Here is a 12,662-nt window from a genome sequence, read left to right as displayed (position 1 = left end):
CCGCTCCGGGACGCCGCCCAGCGACACGGCCGCGGGGTCAGCGTGTCTGTACCGGTGCTGCAACGGGAGGGTCGGGCGGCGACGCTCTCACTGCCGGGCCAGAAGGAGGCCGCCCGGCTTCCTCACGCTAGAAGGGAGCTGGTTACCAGAGGTTTTCAGAGACGCCAAAGTTTTGCCAGGTCAGCCCGGTGCCTGCGTGGCCCACTGCGGGACCTTTGCGCCCAGCCACCGCGCCACCCTACCCCTGTCCCGCCCCTGCCCCAGCCCGGCTGGCCAGGAAGGGACCTACTGGGAGATACCTGCTCGGAACCCCAGGCTAAGGACGCACCTCCCTTGCTTGAAAAGTGGGGGAAGGGGGTGCCTCTCTCCATTGCCGTGGTTAGGAAAGCAGGGTACTCAGGATCCCGCCTCTCCCGTGCTCCCCACTTTCCCTGCCTTAATCTTATCAGCAGCTCCCTGAACTCCCCACTCTCTCTGGCCCCTTGAGCTGCTTTACCTCTCTTCTCTGCCGTCAACCCCACTCTAATGGCCTTCCCTGGTCGGGCTACCGGCTGCATGTCTGACCCGTTCGGAGACTGTGAGCTCCGGAGGGCAGGAACCAGGTCTGCCTTCTTCCTGATGCTGTCCTAGAGGTCCTGGGAGGTGCTCAATCCTTGAAGGTGTGAATGGATGAATGAATGAGCACCCCACCTCTCTCTCATTTCTGGTCTAGGAATCTGGTCCCACTGACTCTGGGAGACCTTGACCCAGTTCCATTCCCTGGCAGGGTCTTCTTTCCTGTGAAATGGAGCCAATCGCTCGGCTGGCTGGACAAGTGCAGAGGAGGCCTCTTCCTGTAGCCAAGGAACTTGCCCAGGGCCTTCGGGGCCTTGGGCCCTCTTGGGCTCCATATCAGCTGACTGGGCCTGGCTGCCAGGAAGGGTGCTGGCTGCAGCCCCACCAGGAGCAGTAGCAGAGTGGACACACAGCCCAGAGTGGCTGAGCCGCCTCTGCAGTCCTGCTGGGGCCTTTGCTTGGGAGACACAAAGGCCCCTTGTCTAGCCTCCTGCGCCTATTGTCTAAGCTGGGCCACGCACCTTCCAGGGACCTAAGTATCCTCATAGCCCGAGTTATAGGGCCTAGGCCTTCAGGTTCCAGTGTGGGGAAGACCCTTTGGGCACTGGAACTCCAGCCAACCCTCTCTTTCTCTCCCCTCTTCCAAAACTTCAAACCTTATACTGTCACTGCCATTTAGCCCAGGAGAAACAAGTTTCTTTGACGCCAAGTTGAGGACCCAGGCTCGACCTTAGCCTTCAGCGGGCGAATCTGGCTGGTGGCCTGCCCAGGGCTCTGCCCCTGCTCTGGCCCAATTTCCTTACTTTACAGCTGAGGAAACTGCATTCCTGAGACATACAGCGTTTCAGCTACCACACAGGTGACTTAGTGAGGCTTGAGGAGCAGAGGAAGGGGCCTAGTCCTTGAACCCCATAGCCTTGGGTTTAGATTCCAGTCTTGCCTCACCTGTCCTATGATTCCTCTCTGAGCCTGAGTTTCCTCTTTTGCAAAAGGGAGTAATACTAATCTCTCACTTGCTGGCCTGTCTTAAATTTTTTGAGAAAGGGCCTCGCTCTGTCACCCAGGCTGGAGTGCAGTGGCATGATCACAGCACACTACAGTCTCTACGTCCCAGGGCCAAGGGATCCTCCCATCTCAGCCTCCCAAGTAGCTGGGAATACAGGCACATGCCACCATGCCGGGCTAATTTGTAAATTTTTTGTAGAGATGGGGTCTCCCTGTGTTGACCAGGCTGGTCTCAAACTGCTGAGTCCAAGCAGTCCTCCTGCCTCGGCCTCCCAAAGTGCTGGGATTCCAGGCATGAGCCCCTGCACCCTATCCTTAAATTCTTTTTTTCATGGTTTTATTCATCATCCCAAGCTGTCTGGGCTCAAGGCGTTAGTATCCCATGTAATGAGGGCCTAGAAGTTTCGTCTCCTGACATCCTCCCCAGGCAGTCCCATCGCTGGGTTTCAGAGGTCATCAAGCCCAGCAGGCTTCAAATCCCCTAACAGAGTCCCCCTTACCTGGGGCTGCCTGGGGAACTCCCATCCCACTTCAACTTGAGCACCTTTGCTTTTGTATTTTTATTTATTTACATTTCCTGGTAAGAATTTGTTGCAAGCACATGAAAGATTTTGTGGCTGAAGTAATGTAAAACCATTGATCAAACCGGAAATTGAGACACAGCCAGCGTCACACAACAGGCCATCTGAAAGGCTGGAATAGCATCGAGGGAGTCTCCCTGGAACCAAGCAGCCAAGGCAGGCTAATGGTGAAGGCCCAGGCACAGTAATGGTCCCCTGGAGGTGGGTAATGGAGCCATGGGGGCAGGAGGAGGGTTCCATTAGCAGTAGCAGGTCAGGAGGGGAAGGGCAAAGTTCCAGCCTCGGCTTCTCCCATGTATTAGGAGGCTTCCTGTCTCTCCGGCCCTGAGGAGGTATTTGGCTCATTCAGGCCTTTTCATCCTCCTTCTCTCAACTTCTCTCATTGCCCCTGGGAAAACTTGCTCTGAAAATGCATGCTAGGGATGAAGCCTCTGCCCTGGCCCAGGCTCCAATCCCCCCTTCCCAGGCTACAGTGGTGTCTCTGTTGCCCCTTGATGCCATACCCTGCCTTACACTCTCTGGTGGCTCCACCATCCTCTGGATAAAGCCTAGCTCTCTAGCCTGCCACTCCAGCCTCCCTGCCTCTCTGCCTCACCTCTCACCTCTGACCAGCCTCCTGTTGCCGCTTGCTGCTCCCTCTGCCCACAGTGCCCCCTGCTTCTGGCTCCCCACCGTAGGTCCTTGAAGACCCAGGCCAGATGCCCCACCACTTACCATGCTGTTACTGCTATCACTGCCTGTCTCCCCCTCTAACAGGGATCTCTCTGAGAGCAGAGCCAGGGTCCATTCTGTTCACAGTTAAATGGCCAACATCTAGCACTGTCCATGAATAATGGACAGAGTCCTGCTCCGTCACCCATGCTGGAGTGCAGTGGCGTGATCTCAGCTCACTGCAACCTCCGCCTCCTGGGTTCAAGCGATTCTCCTGCCTCAGCCTCCCAAGTAGCTGGGATTATAAGTGTGCACCATCACACCCCGCTAATTTTTGTGTTTTTAGTAGAGACAGGGTTTCACCATGTTGGCCAGGCTGTTCTTGAACTCCTGGCCTAAAGCGATCCACCCGCCTCAGCCTCCCAAAGTGCTGGGATTACAGGCGTGAGCCACCGTACCTGACCCCTGTCCCTGAACATTTGTCACAATATATTATGAGTGAATGAGTAAGAACTCTATTTTAGTGGTCACCTTCTTTGTGCTAGTCATTAAGTTTAAGGTATCTCGCTTAATATTCTCCAGAACCCTGTGAGATAGGCATTATTTTATTCTCATGTGACATGTAGAGAAACAGGTTCAGAAAGGGGAAGCTAATGTCCAAAGCCACACAGTGAATCTGCAGTGGGTCTCCTGGCCCCAGAATTGCAGCCTGATGGGAAGGAAGGCCCTGCTGAGTTCCCAGAGTTATGGCTGGGTCATGGCATTGGGACCCACACTGGCAGCTCCAGTTACACAGGGCTGGGCCGGCTCTAGCAGCCTTGTCTTACTTGCTCCCTGAACTGCTGCATCGACCTGCACCATCCTCCCTTCCCTTGCCAGCCGAGAACTGTGCTCCTCAGGTTTCCTGGGCAGGGTCCAGGGCTCTGATGCCAAATGCAGCCTGGAAACTCTGGCTCTCAGCATGCCAGGATGCGGGCACCCAAGTGAGGCCGCCTGGGATGCAGGAAGCTTAGTCTAGGCCTGGGCATGCCTCTGTTCCATCTCCCCTCAAGCAGGACCAGCTACTTAATCTGCAGGACCCAGAGCAGAATGAAAATGTGGGCCCCTCATTCAAAAATTAAAAATTTCCAACAAAAGAATGAAAACATAAGAAAAAATTAAGAATTTCAAGATGGCGATGGCAGAGTATTTAACACTTCAAAGCATGACCCTTACTGTCCAGGTCACATGCCCACAAAGTCAGCCCTGTCGTCAGGCCTTGGTTTCCTTGTCTGTCAAGGGGGAGAATGGTAGCCACTGGACAAAAGGGTGAGGGTGAGAATGAGGTGGGAGCTGGTGGTAGGAGGTCCAGTGAACAGCATGAGGATGAGGTAAGAGTCTCCGAGTTCATGATTTGTTACCTGGGTCTCAGCACCGGGTGGCAGGCCAAACTCCTTGCCAGGAGTTTGATTGCTTACAACAGCTCTTTTTCACAGAACCAAAAAACTAAAAATCCATGAAGCAAAGTAACTTGCTCAGGGTCACACAGAGACTCAGTGGGGGAAGCCAAGATCAGAGTTCTGGCGTGGCTCTCTTCGAAGCTGGTGCTTTTTGTGACCCAGGCAGGAGAGAGAGAAGGGCAGGAGGGAGGTGGGATGGGGACAGGCTGCTCAGGACAAAGAGGGCCACTGTGCAGACACAAAGACCTGACCACAGAGGCCCCTCTGGGGGCTGGGACAGACAAATGGATGGAGCCGTGTGACTCTATCTGTGGTGACTGGGGTAGCTGCCAGGAGCTGCCTCCTAGACCCTACCTGGTTGTGATGAGGGTTGGGGAGGGTGTTGGCGTGCGGGAACCAGGAAATGGGTCAGGGAGGAGAAACAAACTCAGAGATGGGCCCCTTCCCCACTCCCCAGGCCTCTGGCCCCATCTCCCCCTAGCTCCTCCTGGGCAGCCTGCCAGCTTATGGAATCTCCCACAAACCATCCACCGCCCCACATTCCTCCATCTCAGTGAGGGTGAGGCTCAGGCAACTCACTGTCTGGCAGTACCAGCCTCACAATACTTCTGACCCTTCCCCATCACCGGTGGCAGGATGAAGCATATGCCCTCGGTGCAGTGTCCTGCAGGGCCCTGTGTGACCTGCCCTGCTGACCTTTCTTCACTCACCTGTCCCCACTCCTCCTCAGCCTTCCACGCTGCAGTCACATGGAACATCCCACCGTTCTCCAAACACTCTGTCCTTTCATACACACGCCCCCATGTTGGCTTATGCTTTTCCTTCTTCCTGGGGGGCTGTTTCCCCTGCTCCAGTAGACTGAAATCCCATTTCTCCTCCATGAACCAGCTCAAATGCCACCTCCAGTAGCCAGCTTTCCTCCATGCCCACAGTTGGGTTTAGCTTCGCTCATTAACCTGTTAATCTACACATGTTGGGTTCACCCACTCTAGCGGTGCTCCTCCCACGCTGGCTTGTGTTGTAGTTGTTCGAATCCACAAAGCCTACCTGGAAGAGGGGGCCTTTGAGCTGGGCCTTACAGGGCAGGTGGACTTCACTAGTGAATGTCAGTGGTAAGAAGTGACAGGAGCTCAAAGAATCAGGGATATCAGCCCTATCTCCAAAATTTTATCTGCATCAGCCAGGTTGCTGAGTTCAAATAGCAAGGAGTCTGTAGTTCAGAATGGCAGGAGTTGAGTGTGCAGGGACACTGTCAAGGGATAAAGTTAAGAGGTTCACTAGGGCCAAGCCACGAAGGGTTTTATAATGCCATACTAAGGAATTTTTTTGCTTGCTTGTTTAAAACAGATTTGAATTTATTTCTCAGCTCTATAGTTTACTAAGTAATTAAGTTCTGGCTTTTATCTTTACTGTTTTCTCCCTCTTAATTACCTTGGGTAGCTTTTCTGTTCTTTTTCTACAAGCTTATTAAAGTGAATACTTAGGCTGGGTGCGGTGGCTCATGCCTGTAATCCCAGCACTTTGGGAGGCCGAGGTGGGTGGATCACTTGAGGCCAGGAGTTTGACTGGCCTGGCCAACATGATGAAACCCTGTCCCTACTAAAAATACAAAAATTAGCCGGCCATGGTGGCACACGCTTGTAATTCCAGCTACTCGGGAGGCTGAGGCGTGAAAATCACTTGAACCCAGGAGTTGGAGGTTGCAGTCAGCCAAGATCATGCCACTGTACTCCAGCCTGAGTGACAGAGCAAGACTCTGTCTCAAAATAAATAAATAAATAAATAAATGTGAATAACTATTTTGTTGTCATTCTTTTTCAATAATGTAAGCATTTTTAAGGCTATCATTTCCCTCTGAATTCAGCTTCATCTATGTTACATACGTTTTGATATGTAAAGCTTTCTTTATCATTGTTTTATAACAATAGTTATAATTGTTATAAATTATTATAACAATAATATATATATTATATATGTAAAATATTATATATTAAAATACTATAATATAGTAGTAATTGAATTTGCAATTACTCTTTGACACAACCAAAAGTCTTTTTAGGGGAATATTTAGGTTTTGGAGTTCTTTTTATTGCTTAAACATGTTATGAGTTTCTAGTTTTGTTGCAGGTATGTGGGGGAAGAAAGGTAAATTAAAGTGTGTAAAGAAAGGGTAAAGTCTGTAGTTGGTGAATATTTTATTTTTTATAATTTACTTTTTATGCATTCCATGGATATTTTTAAGTGAGATGTGTGTTTTCTTTTTATAGATTCACCTCTTGATATTTTATTTGCCTAGTTGTACTATATACGTAAGTAACACACATATATAATATTGAAAAATAATTTTCTCTTTATTTCTTCTTCCTCCCTTCCTTCCTTTCTTTCATTCTTTCGTTTCCTTCCTTCCTTCCTTTTTTTCTTTTCTTTTGTTTTCTTCTCTCTTTCTTTCTTTCTGCCTGCCTGCCTGCCTTCCTTCCTTCCTTCTTTCTTTTCCTTTCTTTCTTTTTCTTCCTTCCTTCCTTCCTTCCTTCCTTTCTTTCTTTATTTCTTTCTTTTTCTTTCTTTTTCTCCTCTTTTTTGAGACAGGGTCTTGCTCTGTTGCCCAGCCCAGCTCATTGCAACCTCGGCTTCCCAGGCTCAGGTGATCCTCCCAGCTCAGCCTCCCAGCTGGGACTACAGGCTGGTGCCACCACACTCAGCTAATTTTTTATATTTTTAGTAGAGATGGGGTTTCACCATATTGCCCAGGCTGGTCTTGAACTCCTAGGCTTAAGCAATCTGCTTGCCTCAGCCTCCTAAAGTGCTGGGATTATAGGCATGAGTCACTGCGTCCAGCCTCAGTATTTCTTTTTCCCTTATATAACCCAGCAGGCGGAAAATGATGTGTCTCCCACTACTTTTTTGTTTATATCAACCTCTCCTTCTATTGCTATTTCATATATTTTGATCCTCTGTTATTCAATATATAAAAGTACATCCTCACTATGGCTTACATATTTTTATAGATAAAAGTGCCCCCTTTTTGTCCCATCTAATGCTTTTAGCCATATTTTAAAATATTTCTTACATCACTACTACCATCCCCTGCTTTATTTCATTTGCATTTAGCCAACATAGCTTTGTCTGTGCTTCCAAATGTAAACTTGTTGTGTCATTTAACTTTTCTATTTAAAATTTGGAATATATGGTTCAAAAATGTTACAGTATAGGAAAAAAAGATATTCAGAGAAATGTCTCCCTCCATCCCCCATCATTCAGTTGCCTGATTTCCACTGCTCCCTTCACTCTTAACCTGGAAAGTGTTTTTGTTAGTTTATTGTGTATCCTTGAGTTCCTTTGTGTGAATACAAACATTTCCACTTATTTTCCTTTTTAATTTTTATTTATTTTTAATTTTTTTTTAACATGGAGTCTCGCTCTCTCACCCAGGCTGGAGTGCAGTGGCGTGATCTTGGCTCCCTGCAGCCTCCACCCTCCAGGTTCAAGCGATTCTTGTGCCTCAGCCTCCCAAGTAGCTGGGACTACAGGCTTGCACCACCATGCCTGGCTAAATTTTTGTATATATTTTTCTCAGTAGAGACAGGGTTTCACCATGTTGGCCAGGCTGGTTTCAAACTCCTGACCTCAAGTGATCCATCTGCCTCAGCTTCCCTCATTTTCCTTTTTGAAAAAACACAAAAGAGTATCATAAAGATACACACTGACCCTTGCATGTTATCACTTAACAGTGTATCTTGGAGACCTTTCCAAGTCAGTACATTGGAAGCTTCTTCATTCTTTTTAAGGGCCGCATAGTATCCCATTGTATAGTCATACCATAATGTATTTAACCAGTCCTCTGTTGGTGGACATTTGGGTTGTTGCCAATTTTTTGCTAGTACAAACAATGCTGCAATGAATAGCCTTGTACATATTTTTTTGCTTGGGTGTAAATATATGTAGGAAAATTTCACAGAAACTTATTACTCGATCAAAAGGATTGTGCATTTGAAGATTTGATAACTGTTGTCAAATTGTCAGCCACTGAGATTGTATTCATTTACCCTTCCACCAGCAGTGCCTGTATCTCCATAGCCTCACCAGCACTGTGATATCAAACTTTTGGATTTTTGCCAGTCTGATAGGTGAAAAGTCATGTCTCAGTGTAGTTTTAATTTGTCAGGTTTTTTTTTTGTTTTGAGTGCATATCTTCATAACAAAAGTATAATTTATGATCCATTTCCATTTCCTTTTCCATTACAGTCATGAGTTGCTTAAAGACTGGGATGCTTTCTAAGAAACGTGTCATTTTGCTATTTCATCATTGTGTGAACGTGAACACAAACCCAGATGGTATAGCCTACTACACACCTAGGCTATATGGTATAGCCTATTGCTCCTAGGCCACAAACTTGTACCTGTACTGAATACTAGAGGCAATTGTAATACAATGGTAAGTATTCGTATATCTAGACATATCTACACATAGAAAAGGTACAGTAAACACACAGTATTATAATCCTATGGGACCACTGTTGTATATGCAGTTCATCGTTGATCAAAACATCACTATGCGGTGCATGACTGTATATCCTTTAGCCATTTTTCTATTAAGTTGTTGGTCTTACTGTTTTGCATTAGCTTATTGTATTTTAGGAAGATTATTCATCCCTCTGTCTGTGACCTGAATCGAAAATAATTTTTCCTAGTTTGTCATTTGTCTTTAGGTTTTACTTAGTGTCTTAGTCCATTTTCTGTTGCTATGACTGAATACCATAGACAGGGTAATTAATAAAGAATAGAGATTTATTTAGCTTATGATTCTGGAGGCTGGGAAGTTCAAGAGCATGGTTCAGGCATCTAGTGAGGGCCTTCCTGCTGTAGCATGACATGGTGAGAGGTATCGCATGGCAATACGGAGCAAGCATGCTAGCTTAGGTTTCTCTTCCTCTCCTTATAAAGCTACCAGTCCCATCATGTGGGCCCCACCTTGATGACTTTATCTAATCCTAATTACCTCCTGAAGGCCCCACTTCCAATCAACAATGAATTTAGGGATTAAGTCGCTAACACATGAAATTTGGAGGACATGTTCAAATCATAGCACTTAGGTTTGTAACTTTTTTTTAACATAGAAGTTTTAATTTTTCTGTGATTTAATTCATCAATCTTTTATTTTTATTTTTATTTATTTTTTATTCAGGGTCTCATTTTGTCCCCCAGGCTGGAGTGCAGTGGCATTTTCTCAGGTCGCTGCAACCTTGACCTCCCAGGCTCAAGCAATCCTCTCTCCTCAGCCTCATAAGTACCTGGGACTACAGGCGTGCACCACCACACCTAGCTAATTTTGTTTTGTTTTTTGTAGAGACAAGTTCTCACTATGTTGCCCAAGCTGGTCTCAAACTCCTGTACTCAAGTGATCCTCCTACCTCAGCCTCCCAAAGTGCTAGGATTATAGATGTGAGCCATGGCACCTGGCCAATCTCTTCTTTTATGGCTTCTGGAGTTTGAGTCATAATTAGAAAGGTTTTTCTACTCCAACATTTCTTCCCTATATATTCTTTTAATACTTGTTTTTCTCTTTTTTCACGTTTATCTTTAATACATGTATTTGGATATTCTGTATTATTTTAAGTATTTCTTGTAAGCAGCATATTATGTAGTTGAATTTTGTTTTTAAACATGAGAATATAAAAATATTTGCCTTCAATAACTTAGCTTAATTTGTTTATATATATTTCATAATAATGCCTCATTTTACTTCATTTTTGTGCTTCCTTATTGCTTTATTTTTTGTTCTTTGCTATATACTTTTTAGGTTTTTCTTGCTTTTAGCTTCTATAATGATTTTGAAGGTGAAGATCAAGTTTGTAATTCTTTAAAACTTTTTTTCTTTTGAGACAGGATCTCGCTCTGTCACCCAGGCTGGAGTGCAATAGTGGGATCTCAGCTCACTACAGCCTCCACCTCCCAGGTTCAAGTAATTCTCATGCCTCAGCCACCCGAGTAGCTGGGATTACCGGCACACGCTGCCACACATGGCTGATTTTTGTATTTTTAGTAGAGATGGGATTTCACCATGTTAGCCAGGCTGGTCTCGAACTCCTGGCCTCAAGTTATCCACCTGCCTCAGCCTCCCAAGGTCCTGGGACTACAGGCGTGAGCCACTGCACCTGGCCTTTTTAAGTCTTTAGATTAGTCAACCACATATACTTAAATGTATATTTATCAAATTACCAAAGTCAGTAGAAGGTGCTGTTTTTTACACTGTACTGGCTGTGTTTAATGGATCTCTACTTTTGTCTGCATTGTACAGATGAGGAAACTAAAGCTCAGCATGTTTAAGTAGTTTGCCCAAGGTTGCCCAATAATTTTTTTTTTTTGAGACGGAGTCTTGCTGTGTTGCCCAGGCTGGAGTGCAGTGGCGCAATCTCGGGTCACTGCAACCTCCACCTCCTGGGTTCAAGTGATTGTCCTGCCTCAGCCCACCGAGCAGCTGGGATTACAGGCACACACCACCACACCCGGCTAGTTTTTGTATTTTTAGTAGAGACGGCGTTTCTCCATATTGGCCAGGCTAGTCTCGAACTTCTGACCTCAGGTGATCTGCCCACCTCAGCTTCCCAAAGTGCTGGGATTACAGGCATGAGCCACCGCGCCCAGCCTAATAATTTTTAATGATCTCTGGATGATGAGAAATTAGCAAGCTTAAGCCAGGCAGGGCTACCCCAGAGCTGGAGTGGAGGAAATCTCGGCTAAACAACAGGGCTGAAAATGAAGGAGGGGCGAATTCCTCAAAGTAAAATCCCTATGGCCTCATAACCTTTCATATGGAACTCTTGGATTTTTGCCAGTCTGATAGGTGATAAATCTATGGTTTGCATTTCTCTTATGAGTGAGACCAACCATCTTTTCATATATTTGGAAGCCATTTGCATCTTCATTTAGATGAACTGCCTATTCATTTCTTTTGCCCACTTGGGAGGTACTCAGCAAATAACCACTAAATCAAAGCTTCCTGGATTGTTTGTTTGTTTTGAGAATACCAAACAGATGACTTTTAGAGTTTTATTCTTTCTTACAGAAAATCATTTCTGAGATAATAAACTCTTCATCTGAACCTTCAGGACAATTTTCTTCCTGCCAGTGCTGTGAGATCTTCTCACAGATTCCATATTGATTGTTTTTGTTCACTCTCTCTTGATCAGGCGGAAATAAAGCCAGGCTAAGGACTGCCCCCTGATCCTTTCAACCTTATGCAGTAAAGCTCAATAATTGTGGAAGTCTCAGTTCCACCATTGGACAGCCAGTGTAGACACAGAAAAAGAAGCTGACCGGGGTCGATTAGGGGAATTTTCATCATCATATGATGGCACTTGAACAGCATTCTGTGTATGTAAATTCATTTATTATGTGTGTGCATTTGTGTATATATATACACTAAATGCATATGTGCTAAATTTATGCACACACATTAATTTGGTTCTCACAACATTTCTGTAAACACTACTGTAAACAGTACAACATTCCTATAAGTAGTACTTTTACTGTTTCCATTTTACAGATGACCAAGGTGAGGCACAGAGAGGTTATATAACTTGTCCAAGCTCACACAGCTAAAATCTGGTGGAACCATAACTACCTACATGATCTGATCCCAGAATCCATGCCCTCAATCATTCTGACTGGCTTGGAAGATAATTCCTGTGTTGTTAAGGTATGACCAAACATTCATCTGGTCACTGCTGCCCCGAGTCTCTGAGACTGGTGTAGGCAGTGGGGATTCGTCTCTCTTATCTACTTTGGAAACTTCGGTTCTTCATTCATTAATTCATTTAATCCTCTGATTCATTCAATAAATATGTATTGAGTGCCTACTATGTGTCAAGTCCTGTGCCGGGTGCCAGAGATACCAAGATAAGTTAGATATAGTCTTTGTCCTTAAAGGCCTTGAAGGGTGGGGGATAAGACATGGTCAGTTAACGGCACAGATGACACATGCTGTTCTGTTCCAAAGGGAGTAGCAGGTGGTGTGTTGTCTAAGAATGTGTTTCTCAATCTGGCCTCATCTACCATCTGGTTAGCGCAATTTCTCCCTTGCACTTTACCCTGTGATCTTCTCTTATCTTTAGTTTCTAAAGCATCACTGCAAGCTTTTGGATTTCTGCATATCTTCTTGAGCATTTTCACAGGGTATGGAGATTAGTCTCATCAGTCATATCTGCTGTCCTTTTTTTATCATCCCAGGAAAGTGGCCTTGCTCCTGTAAGTAATGGGAAGCCAGGGAAGGATTCAGAGTAGGATAGATGGGCACTTTAGAATGACCACTCCAGCTGTAATGTGGAAAATAGACTGAATGGGGGAGGTGAGATAAGCAGCCCAGTCAGGAAACTGCTCCACTGCCCAGGTGGAATTATCTGAGCAAAGACTGCGGCTGGGGGAGACAGGAGGG

General features: G+C 45.9%; 1 long non-coding RNA gene across 1 annotated transcript; it reads left to right on the top strand.

Annotated features, from left to right (window-relative positions):
• Positions 1 to 2: 2 nt before the first annotated feature.
• Positions 3 to 12,050, top strand: LOC129525607 (uncharacterized). Its single transcript, XR_008670008.2, has 4 exons — positions 3 to 179; positions 6,499 to 6,540; positions 8,474 to 8,663; positions 11,775 to 12,050. It is a non-coding gene; the product is annotated as an uncharacterized lncRNA (long non-coding RNA).
• The last annotated feature ends 612 nt before the right edge of the window (positions 12,051 to 12,662 follow it).

Source organism: Gorilla gorilla, chromosome 9 (genome assembly GCF_029281585.2).
Source record: "Gorilla gorilla gorilla isolate KB3781 chromosome 9, NHGRI_mGorGor1-v2.1_pri, whole genome shotgun sequence".
In the NCBI taxonomy this organism is placed as follows: Eukaryota; Metazoa; Chordata; class Mammalia; order Primates; family Hominidae; genus Gorilla; species Gorilla gorilla.
Note: the sequence above shows the minus strand (reverse complement) of the source record. Positions and strands in the feature narration are given on the sequence as shown.